A 12,407-nucleotide genomic window follows, 5' to 3' on the forward strand; every position below is an offset into this window, starting at 1 on the left:
TCAAACAGTTTGATTAATATTGATCAATAACATAATATAAAAATTTTACTTGTTATTTTGCCATGAATTCAAGAAAATGTGACCACTATCTGTGTTTTAAATTGCGATTCAAATTTTAAATCGATTCGTTCAAACATAAAGCTTGAATAATAAAATAAATCTTTTGTCTGCAATCAATTATTAATATCTCATTTGCGCGAGTTGATAAATCAAGAGTTACACTGAATTTATAAACTCAATTTAATTGATATAATTTTAATAGTAAAGGTAAATTTGATATGAACAAGATGAAAGATCAACGTAAAGTTAAGATTAATTCAATTTGATTTAGATTATATATCTTATTTTAAAGATAATAAGAAAAGCAACAATTAAACGGATAATAATTTAAAATGGTTAAGCAACAAACAATTAACTAATTGTTAGACAATTTTGATTAACTTGATTTAGTTAACAATATCCCAAAAATGATTAAATGTAATGATTATAACTAATTACTTTCTCAGAAAGTCAATGTTAAGCTTACATAAGAAATTTACATGATGACTTTCCAAGAAAGTCAACTTGATAATCACAATGATTAGAGTTATTATCAATTGATTTGACTAAATAAGATGATCAATATTAACTTTCCAAGAAAGTGAAGCAAAATCATTATAATCAGAATTGTCTTTTACCAATTCTCCCACTCAATTTGCATTATTAATGATTTTCAATTGATTTCTAAATGTTTCAAATTTTTCTCTGGCCAATGGTTTTGTCAAAATATCGGCGATCATGTTTTCTGTTGAGCAATATTTAACTTCGATTATCTTTTCTCGGACTTTTTCACGAATGAAATGATACTTGACATCAATATGTTTACTTCTCGATTGAGAAACTGGATCTTTGCTAAGAGCAATAGCACATTGATTATCTTCGTTGATTATTATTGGTTTATCAAATTCGAACCCGATCTCAGTAATTAATGATTTTAACCAAATCACTTCCTTTAGACAAACATGAAGGGCAATATATTCGGCTTCAGCCGTTGATAAAGAAACTGTTTCTTGTTTCTTACTTCCCCAACTGATTAGATTTCCAAAGGTGTAAATAGCTGAACCACTAATACTTTTTCTATCGATAATACATGATGCAAAATCGGCATCTGAGTAACCAATTAATAAATCATTTCCGTTTTTATCGAAGGATAAATAATAATCAATTGTACCTTTCAGGTAACGGTAAATTCGCTTGACCATGAGCCAATGTTGTTGATTGTAAATTGTCATAAATTTACTAGCGACTCCCACTGCGAATGAAATGTCTGGTCTAGTACAAGTTGATAGATAAATTAACGCACCAACTGCACTTGAATAAGGGACATTTTTGTCAACTTCATTTTCATTTGCTTCTGTTAATTTGACAGAAACGTCGAATGGTGTTGAAAATGGTTTAGCATCAATCATATTGTACCTTTCAAGTATCTGTTGAATATATTTCGACTGACTCATTTTAATTTGACCAATTTGATGATCGATTTCAAAATCAATACCAAGAAATGATTTGATTGTTCCAAGATCTTTCATCTTGAATTTCTGTTTCAATTGCAATTTAACTTCATTAATTGTTTCAATTGATTCACTGAAAATTAAAAGATCATCAACATAAACCAGTAAATATATTCTTTCAGATTTCTCTCCTTTGTAATATAAACAATTATCTGATTGAGCTCGTTTGAATTTCAATTCCAACATGTAACTATTGAATAAGTTATTCCACATTCGACCTGATTGTTTCAACCCATATAAGCTTTTCTCAAGCTTACAAACCATTTGTTCATTTTCAATGAAACCTTCCGGTTGCTCCATGAAAATATCTTCTTCCAAGTTACCGTTAAGATAAGCTGTCTTAACATCTAATTGATGAATTTTGTAGCTGAATTTTACACTTAATGAAACCAAGAGTCTTAAGGTTGTAAATTTTGCCACTGGAGCAAAAGTTTCATGATAATCTTTACCATGAACTTGGGTAAAACCTTTAGCTACTAATCGAGCCTTGAACTGTTTATCACCACGATCATTTGTCTTTACTCGAAATACCCACTTATTTTTGACAATATTTACATTTTTCGGTCTCATTACCAATTTCCATGTATTACAATTAAGAAGTGATTTCATCTCTTCATCAATTGCCACTAACCACAATTTCGAGTCTGGACAATTAATAGCTTCATGGTAAGTTTCAGGTTCACCATTAACTGTAAGAAAAACTTTCTCATCACTTTCCTCTGAAAAGTTTTCATCAATATTTTCATCTTCATCAACTAACTTAAGATCATTAATATTAGTATCATTTTGTTTAAAAAGAATAGCTTTTTCGTCAAACTTAACATCACGTCCATAAATCACCTTGTGATTATCGATTTTAATAAGACGATAAGCCTTTTTACCAACACCGTAACCAGTGAAAATTGTTTCAATTGCTTTTGGTTCAACTTTCGAATGTCGCTCTGGTGGTAATCGAACGAAAGCTTTAGAACCGAAAATTCTCAAATGCTCGACAATTGGAACTCGGCCTTTCCATTTTTCGAATGGAGTCAAACCATTAATAGCCTTCGATGGACAACGGTTTCGAATATAACCAGCTGTTACCACGGCTTCAGCCCAGAATTCAATCGGTAGTTCGGCTTGATGAAGCATCGAACAAGCCATTTCTCTGATGGTCCGATTCATTCTTTCGGCGACACCGTTTTGTTCATGTAAATAAGAAACTATTGTCTCATGTTTAGTTCCTTTTTCCTTGAGATGATTAGCAAAATCAACAGATAAATATTCTTGACCATTATCTGATCTGAATGACTTGATTGTCTTATTGTGGAGATTAGTTACTTCAGATTCGTAAATCTTATATTCGGTGAAAATTTCATTACGATTTTTCACAGGAATCACTTTAACCCAATTACTGAAATCATCGATAAAGGTAATAAAGTAACGACATCCAGACAAAGATAAAGTACGAATCGGTCCACAAATATCGGAATGAATCAGATCAAGAATAGATTCAGTTTTCACTTGTGACCTTCCGGGATGTTTAACTTTAACCATTTTCCCTTTTAAACAACCACGACAAATATCTGATTTTTCACCATCAAATTCAATACCTTGAACATGCTTATTCTTCACAACCTGAATCAAATTTTCGTAATTCAAATGTCCATATCGTAAATGCCAAAGGTTAATATTCTTCTTACTATTATTAGTATTTTGAATATTTGTTTCTTTCTTTTCCCCCTTTTCGACATTTAGTAAAGCACAATTTGAATCGTTTTCAGATCCAACATTAAGGTAATATAATTTTCCAAGCCGATCACCAGTGACAATCAATTCAAAGTTGAGATAAATTTTACATTTTCCTCCTTTGAATGAGCAATAAGCACCATTGTCTTCAGCTGAACCTAATGAGAACAAGTTGATCGAAAGTTTTGGTACATGATAGCAATTTTTCAACAAGAAATTAGTTCCAAAATCAGAGCAAAGTTCAACAGTACCAACACCACTAACATCAATACAAGTACCATCAGCTTGTGTGACCTTTTTATTAGGTGTTTCTTGGTAATCTCTGAACAATTTCCTATTCCAACACATGTGACTTGAAGCACCAGAATCTATAACCCATTTAAGTTCATCGTCGTCTTCATTTACCATTGTCAAAGCTTTTTCATTATTACCTTTTTGAAATTTATTTGATTCTCTCTTAACAAATTCTGACCTTTCACCTTTCTCTTGTTTCGATTTTAAATCAGGACAATCTCTCTTATAATGTCCTTTCTTAGAACATTCGAAGCAGATAACATTTTTCTTATTTTTGTTCTTAAATGTTTTCTTCGTAAATAGAGCAGATTCGTCATTACCATTACCATCGAACTTAAGGTGTTCTTCTTCTTGAAGAAGTCGAGCCAATAGATCATCAAATTTAACTGTATCAAGAGATACTCGAATTGCTGAAACGAAATGTTTATACTCAGTTGGTAATTTACTTAACAACTCGATAACCTTATCTCCATCACTAATAGATTCACCGATAGACGATAACTCTGACCATAATCGTTCTAACTCAGCAACAGAATCTATCAAAGGTTGACCAGATTTAACTTTGAAATTATTCAACTTCGTTTTCAGAATAAATTTCTTTCCTAAATCTTTCCGTTCAAAAGTTTTCTCCAAAATATTCCAAACCTCCTTTGCTTTAGTCGCTTCCTTGATCAAACAAATATACTTCGATCCAATACAGCAACACAATAAACCTAAGGCTTTTTCATTTAATCGATTGAACATTTCAACTTTTCGCTGATCACCAGTGTCTAAAGGTTCACCAATAACACTCCATAGACCTTCTCGTTTAAGATAATTCATCATTTTGAATTTCCAAATATCGAAATTTTTACCGTTAAAAATATCAAATAAGCTCTGTGAGTTATTACCCAAATTCACTTGCGTTCCTGGACCCATAACCAGTTGATAAATCAAGAGTTACACTGAATTTATAAACTCAATTTAATTGATATAATTTTAATAGTAAAGGTAAATTTGATATGAACAAGATGAAAGATCAACGTAAAGTTAAGATTAATTCAATTTGATTTAGATTATATATCTTATTTTAAAGATAATAAGAAAAGCAACAATTAAACGGATAATAATTTAAAATGGTTAAGCAACAAACAATTAACTAATTGTTAGACAATTTTGATTAACTTGATTTAGTTAACAATATCCCAAAAATGATTAAATGTAATGATTATAACTAATTACTTTCTCAGAAAGTCAATGTTAAGCTTACATAAGAAATTTACATGATGACTTTCCAAGAAAGTCAACTTGATAATCACAATGATTAGAGTTATTATCAATTGATTTGACTAAATAAGATGATCAATATTAACTTTCCAAGAAAGTGAAGCAAAATCATTATAATCAGAATTGTCTTTTACCAATTGCGCGAATGAAAATCAGAAATAATACAGAGATTTCTTTTAGTGCTTGCTCGATGGTCAGCTCCTCAATTGTCTAGGATATTAGCATCTTGATCTTACATTTGTAATTTCACTTTTCTCCCTTTATTTTATTGTGATTAGAATCGAATCATTATAATGGCTATTAGACTAATAATAATCTTGAAAAATTATTTCACCTCTTCTGGGCCCACGAATATTTTTTCAAAGTCAATTCTAGAAAGAGGATTAATCTACCGACTATTACATCTAATTTTATCTTTTGGAATATTCGTTAGAGGAACAAATGGAATATACATTGTTATTCTAAGCATCTCTGTAAAGAATATTATGAATGCTAAAATTTACCAGCTACTAACCGGCTCACTCTTTTTGTTTGTTATAGGCATTTCGTGTATTCTCTTGTTATTAAATCGAAAAAATTACCGAAAGTTTCACGATTATCAACAGAGTTTGGTTATTGATCATAAAGAGATTGCGAATATGTACATTAGTGCGGAGAAACGAAAAATGTTTTGGTTCATTCTATCATATATCATCTCTGCAATTACACAAGATCTTACTATGAAGAAAGAATTTTTTCCGGTTCAAATTGGGAACTATCAAACGCTTTCAAAAGTTTTGCTCTATTTGATGTTGTCAGTACCGAGATTTGGCTTCATCAATTACCTTTATTTTATAGTAGAAAACTGTATCACCTTAGAGTCCATTTTCGAGGTAATAAGTTACCAACTTAATGGGTTGATTGCTAGTAAGTTGGAAAATCCGAGGCTTCAATATAATGCAATTAAAACAATTCGATTAACTTACCTGAAATCGATAGAAACGATAAATATTATCGACGCAACTATGACCATAATGATACTGGCTTTCTACATATTCGCAATGTCCAATTGTTTACTCATATTTCGTATCCTGTTCTTTTATTCACAAATGGGTCATGGAATAACATATGTTCTCGCGATTTTCATTAAACATTTGTCTTGCATTTCTATGATTACCTATTATCTTATTCGTGTTAATCGATCAGCTATTGGAGTGTTTAAAAGTGTTTATCAGCTTTCATTTGATTCGAAATCGTTAGAATACAATGATGAGGTTAGTTCAAGATTATTGATATTCTAAAATTCTCAAAATAATGCTTTCGTTTTTCTATCTAATTTCAGATAAACTTATTCTTGTTGCGAATAAATCGTCAAGATATTGGCTTATCTTTCGCTCGTTTATTTGTTATAACACCGAATTTTGTCTCATCATTAGCAACAATCTCCCTAACTCTTGGGTTAGCATTGGCAACAGCGTTCAACTAATCGAAATGATATCAAGTATTAAAATAATATTAAAAGATATCAATATAAAACTAATAGTTTGATGGCTCATGCCAACTAATCATAATATTCAATCTGATCCAAATGTTTAATCAATTGTTTATTTCATATTAAATTGAATGAACCAAATCAAATGAGTCAAAATGTTAAATATTTCTCGATATCATGCTAATTAATAACATGTTAACACGATCTTTACATGAAACTATCATTTAAATTTCATCTTATTTCCTTCATTCGTGTCAAATATACTTGGTTGCTTAAAACCTTCATTCACTTCTACCTAATAGTTTGTAAGTTCAAAAACTTTATTATTCAATCACCTAATACGCCAAAATGAATCTATCAATTAAATCAATATTTTCCATATTTAGATAAACTATCAAAGTGACTGTTGTTTTGATTATTTCAATGATTTACTGATGGAAATTGTGAAAAATTTTGTTAAATCATCTGAACCTACCAATTTAATCTCAAGATCAATTCTGGGAGAAGGTTCAATTTATCGATTACTTCATCTTGTTCTTTCCTTTGGATTATTAGTTGAAGGATCAATTGGAACTTACAAGAATATTAATCAAATCATCTCCGCATCGAACACATCAAAGGCCAATATTTATCAATTACTCGCATACTCGCTCTACATATTTGTTGTTGGCATATCATGTGTACTCTTATTAGTTACTCGGAAACGATACCGACAGTTTCTTGACTGTCAAAAAGGTTTGGTTGAAGAGCATAAAGCGTTGGCTGATGAATACATTGACCGACAGAGGATCAGGTCACTTTTTGTAATTCTACTGATTGTGATCCATGAATTTACCATAGATATTATACGAAAACCGACATATTTGAATCTTGAAATAACGAAAAGTAAAATTTTCTCAGAAGTTACAAGTGTAATAATACTCATTTTATCAAGAAGCGCTTTCATAAATAACATTTATTTTATCGTCGAAAACTGTATAATCCTGGAATCTATTTTCGTGGTAATAACTTATCGTCTTAATCTATTAATCGGAGGGAAATTTATCCCGTCAGAAAACCCTAGGCTTCAATATAACTCGATCAAATCGATTCGTTTGAATTATCTGAAAGGTTTAGAGTCAATAACATTAATCGATGGGACCATATTCATTGTAATATTTGGTTTCTACACATTTGCAGTTGCCAATTGTTTACTCATATTTCGTACTCTTTTCTCATCAGAACAAACGATTTATGGTCTGATTTATATTCTCGCCATATTCACCAAACAAATGACTTTTGTCTCATTGATCACCTATCATCTGATTCGTGTTAATAGATCTGCAGTCGGAGTGTTCAAAGATGTTTATCTTCTTTCGTTTGATTCAAAATCTGTCGAGTACACGGACGAGGTTCGTTAAATCTTATCAGTTGTTTCAAAGATTTTGAATTAATTTATGTTAGAAGATTATGTTATGCAGGTTTAACATATGAACATTTTAAAACTATACAATTTTAAACATTATAACGTTATAATGTTTTTTGTTTCTTTTTCCTTTCCAGATAAACTTATTCTTGTTGCGAATAAATCGTCAAGACATTGGCTTATCTTTCGCTCGTTTATTTGTTATAACACCGAATTTCGTCTCATCATTAGCAACAATTTCCCTAACTCTTGGATTAGCATTGGCAACAGCATTCAACTAAAAAGATCTTACTCAATGTTACACTAAATGATCCACTTAGATGAAAACTTTTGATTTCTTTCTTGTAAAAACTGTAAATATTTTACGCAAACAAACAAATTACTTTAATTAAACTCACTCATTCAAATCAACAGCAACAACTGCTTGTGATTTTTGTGCGAAAAAAGCATCAAAGTGATTCTTGACAGGACATTACTACAAGCTTTTATGGATAATTTTTTTTGAGTATTTAGACTTCAGACTCGAGCTGTGAGTTTAACTGATGATCAATATCCATCAAGGTCATTTGGTGGTCAGCATCAACTAATAATGAGGCTGTGATCAAGGTTATGGCAGCGATTTAGCTTCCCCTTCAGTTGTTGGGCAATTAGTTCATTTATTAATCTAAAGCCCTCAATCTCATCTCCATTGATAAGTCTACGATAGAGTGAAAAAAAGGCCCAACAAAGTTCCAAGTGCAAAATACAATTTAGCAAAAAATAATCCATCTAAATTATGTACCAAATTATCTAATTAGATTGTATTTTATTTGAATCAATAATATATCTAAAGTTATATTGTTCGTGCTGGAAATCAATAAAGTGAATATTAATATACATAGAAAAGGGAATGAAGTAACTTTCTGATTATTACATTGGTTCACTAAAAGTTCATCAATCAATTTCTGTTTACACAAACTGAAGAAAATATCAAAATTCATTTAGAACAAGTGACTTTTTCTTATTTCATTATTGTATAAAATTTACATGTTGAGAATGTCTTATAAGATTGGTGGCTATTGGAAGCTTTTTTCAAGCTTGGTAACTCGAACAACAGTACTTTAAGTGTGTATGTGTATTAGGTTATTAATATTTAAGCAAAATGATTCGATCATCAATTGAAATTGTGAAAAAATGTCTAAAATCATCCGATCCTATGAATTTAATCTCGCACTCAATTCTAGGAAAAGGATTAATTTATCGATTAGTGCATCTTATTCTCTCACTTGGATTATTGATTAAAGGGTCAATTGGAACCTACAAAAATATTCATCAGCTCAACTCGATTCCTAACGAATCTAAGATTGTTTATTATAAGTCACTCGCTTACGCGCTGAATGACTTAGCTGTCGGGTTATCATTCGCTATTTTAGTATTTTCTCGAAAAAATTATCAAAAGTTTCTCGACTATCAACAAAATTTGGTAAGTGAACATGAAGCGATAGCCAACGAATACATTTCCAAACAGAGGAAAATAACACTTTTGTTGATCGTTACAATTGTTATTCCTGAGCTGATATTGGATTTTACAAAGAAGTCGAAATATGCTGTGTTCTATTTTTTAGATCAAAAGATAATCGCAAATGTTTTGAGTTCTATTACACTTTTGACAACGAGAATCGCTTTGTTCAATTTCATCTTTTTCATCACTGAGAGCTGTATTTTCCTCGAGTCAATTTTCATTGTGATTGATTATCGCCTTGAAAACATGAGACTGGAAAATTTAAGATTATCATTAGATCCTAGCGCTCAGATAAATGCAATAAAATCCATTCGTTTATCTTATCTCGACGCGATAGAAGCTGTTAATCTAATCGACAATATTATGACCATTGTTATATTGGGCTTCTACACGTTTGCAGTCGCTAACTGTTTACTTATATTTCACATCGTATTTTGGTTCAAACAATTGGGTTACGGATTCTCTTACACATTTGCAATTCTCATTAAACAAGCAGCTTTTATCTCATTAATTACTTATCATCTGATCCGAGTTAATCGATTGGCCATAGGAATTTTCAAAAGTGTCTATCAAAGCTCATTCAATTCGAAATCATTAGAATACACTGATGAGGTTTGTTGAACAACCAGAAAATAATAACATTCGTAACTTTTAGGATTTTACGTTCTTTTTCAATAGGTAAAGTTATTTTTATTGCGGATAAAACAGCAAGATATCGGATTTTCTTTCGCTCGTCTATTTGTTATAACACCAAATTTCGTCACATCTTTAGCGACAATTTCTCTAACTCTTGGATTAGCTTTGGCTACAACATTCGACTAATAAACACATTCAAAATCTAAAACTCATGTTGTCTTTGTTTGTTGACAGTTGTCATTGTCAACTCATCTTTGGCAATTCGCATGATAATCAAGTGAAGTGATTTGATATCTAATCAGTTGACCATTTTAAGACTACACTAGTTAAATGAGTGGACATACTCATTATCATATCTCTGGGTTAACTCTGGCTCTCTCATTGATTATTTTCTACTTCGTGAATGATTTAAAAACTGGTTGCATACTCGAAGTTTTTGGCTGTTAAAGATCTGAACTGTAACAATAAAAATATTAATCGTTACTCAGCATTGAATAAAAGATCTTCGTTTTAATGAAATCAACAAGTTGAACTTTTTAAACATGCATAAAATACTATTAACATACAGTCGTGAAAAATGAGTTTCGAATGATTTTTAGTCATTCGCGCAACTTAGCTACTAAAATTAATTGATAATCTTTATCATCAGTGATAAGACTTAGATGATTTACTCATTGATTTTTCTTAAATTGATTGTTTAATCTGTTAATTTTAGTCACTACCTGCGCGAATGACTAAAACCATTCGAAACTCATTTTTCACGACTGTATAAATAATAACAGAACTCACAAAACTGACCAAAAAAACCTTCGAACAATCAAACTATTTGATTGATGTAATATTACTTAACCGATAAACCGCAAAAATCAATCATAAATGTTTGGACATTAATCAATTTTTTCCATGCCCATAAATTATATTAACTAACTCTACTTATCATGTTTTTTGTTGTTGAGAATCAACAGCACAATTGTCTTGGTGATCAACGGTATAATCTGACTATAATCAATTGGAATTAAGTATTAATATAATAATAATCGGAATAATGATTCTATCGCTAATTGAAATTGTGAAAAAAATTTTCGACTCCTCTCAGCCCACGAATATTATCTCAAATTCAATTCTAGAAAAAGGATTAATCTACCGATTAGTTCATCTAATTCTATCCTTTGGACTATTGGCTAGAGGAGCAATTGGAATTTACAATTGTCGTCTAATTATTTCTGTCAAGAGCTTAACCGATGCTAACATTTACCAGTCACTTTCATTTTCACTCTACATATTTGTTATCGCTCTTTCATGTTTATTTCTATTATTTACTCAAGAAAGTTATCAAAAGTTTCACAATTATCAACAAGATCTGGTTATTGATCATAAAGAGATGGCAGATGAGTATATTCAAACAGAGAAACGAAAATCATTTTGGTTGATTCCATTATATATCATTTATGACATTATATTAGAACTTTTCAACGAGCAATACTTTAACTTTGACCTTATAGATGATCCGATTATGTCGAAAGTTTTTTACTTTCTGATTATGTTAACATCGAGACTTTGTTTCGTAAATTACGTTTATTTTATAGTAGAAAATTGTATCATCTTGGAATCTATTTTCAAGATAATTAGTTATCGTCTTAATTCATTGGTTGAGGGAAAATTTACTTCGTTGGAAAATCCAAGGCTTCAGTACAAGGCAATTAAATCGATTCGTTTGACTTATCTAAAGTCAATAGAAGTGATAAATATAATCGACTCAACTATGACCATCGTGATTATGGGTTTCTACATATTTGCAGTATCCAATTGTTTACTCGTATTTCGAGTATTATTTTCTTACATACAAACAGGCCATGGACTAACATATATTCTCGCGATTTTCATTAAACATTTGGCTTTCATTTCCATGATTACCTATTATCTAATTCGTGTCAATCGATCAGCTGTCAGAGTATTTAAAAGTGTCTATCACCTTTCATTCGATTCAAAGTCGGTAGAATACACTCTTGAGGTTAGTTTAATATCATAAACATTTCGACCTCAAATTTTCGAGTTTAGCTTGATCGACCATTCATCAACAGATTCACATCTACTCACCAATAAAACTATTATACATAACATTATACTGTAATACTATAACACGAACACTAATAGATTTTACATATCCCTTTTTCTCTTCTATCAGATAAATTTATTCTTACTGCGAATAAATCAGCAAGACATTGGATTCTCTTTCGCTCGTTTAATTGTTATAACACCGAATTTTGTCTCATCATTAGCGACAATTTCCTTAACTCTTGGATTAGCATTGGCAACAGCATTCAACTGATCATTATATTCACCCCTCATCTTAAATTCACTTGTAACTTGAACATCTCCAATGTTCAGCTCAATATTAGATCTCAGCTTTCCAATTAGAAATCTGAACTCTCAATGGCCCGGATGATTTAAAATTTCAGGATTATATTGATAACAATACAGTTTCCATGAAGGTTGGATCAAAAAGGCTCAAACTTTTGCCCCATGAGTTATAAACAAATTTTGTTCATCAATATT

This window comes from Panonychus citri, unplaced genomic scaffold (assembly GCF_014898815.1).
Source record: "Panonychus citri isolate SS breed McGregor unplaced genomic scaffold, ASM1489881v1 Contig00090, whole genome shotgun sequence".
Lineage (NCBI taxonomy): Eukaryota > Metazoa > Arthropoda > Arachnida > Trombidiformes > Tetranychidae > Panonychus > Panonychus citri.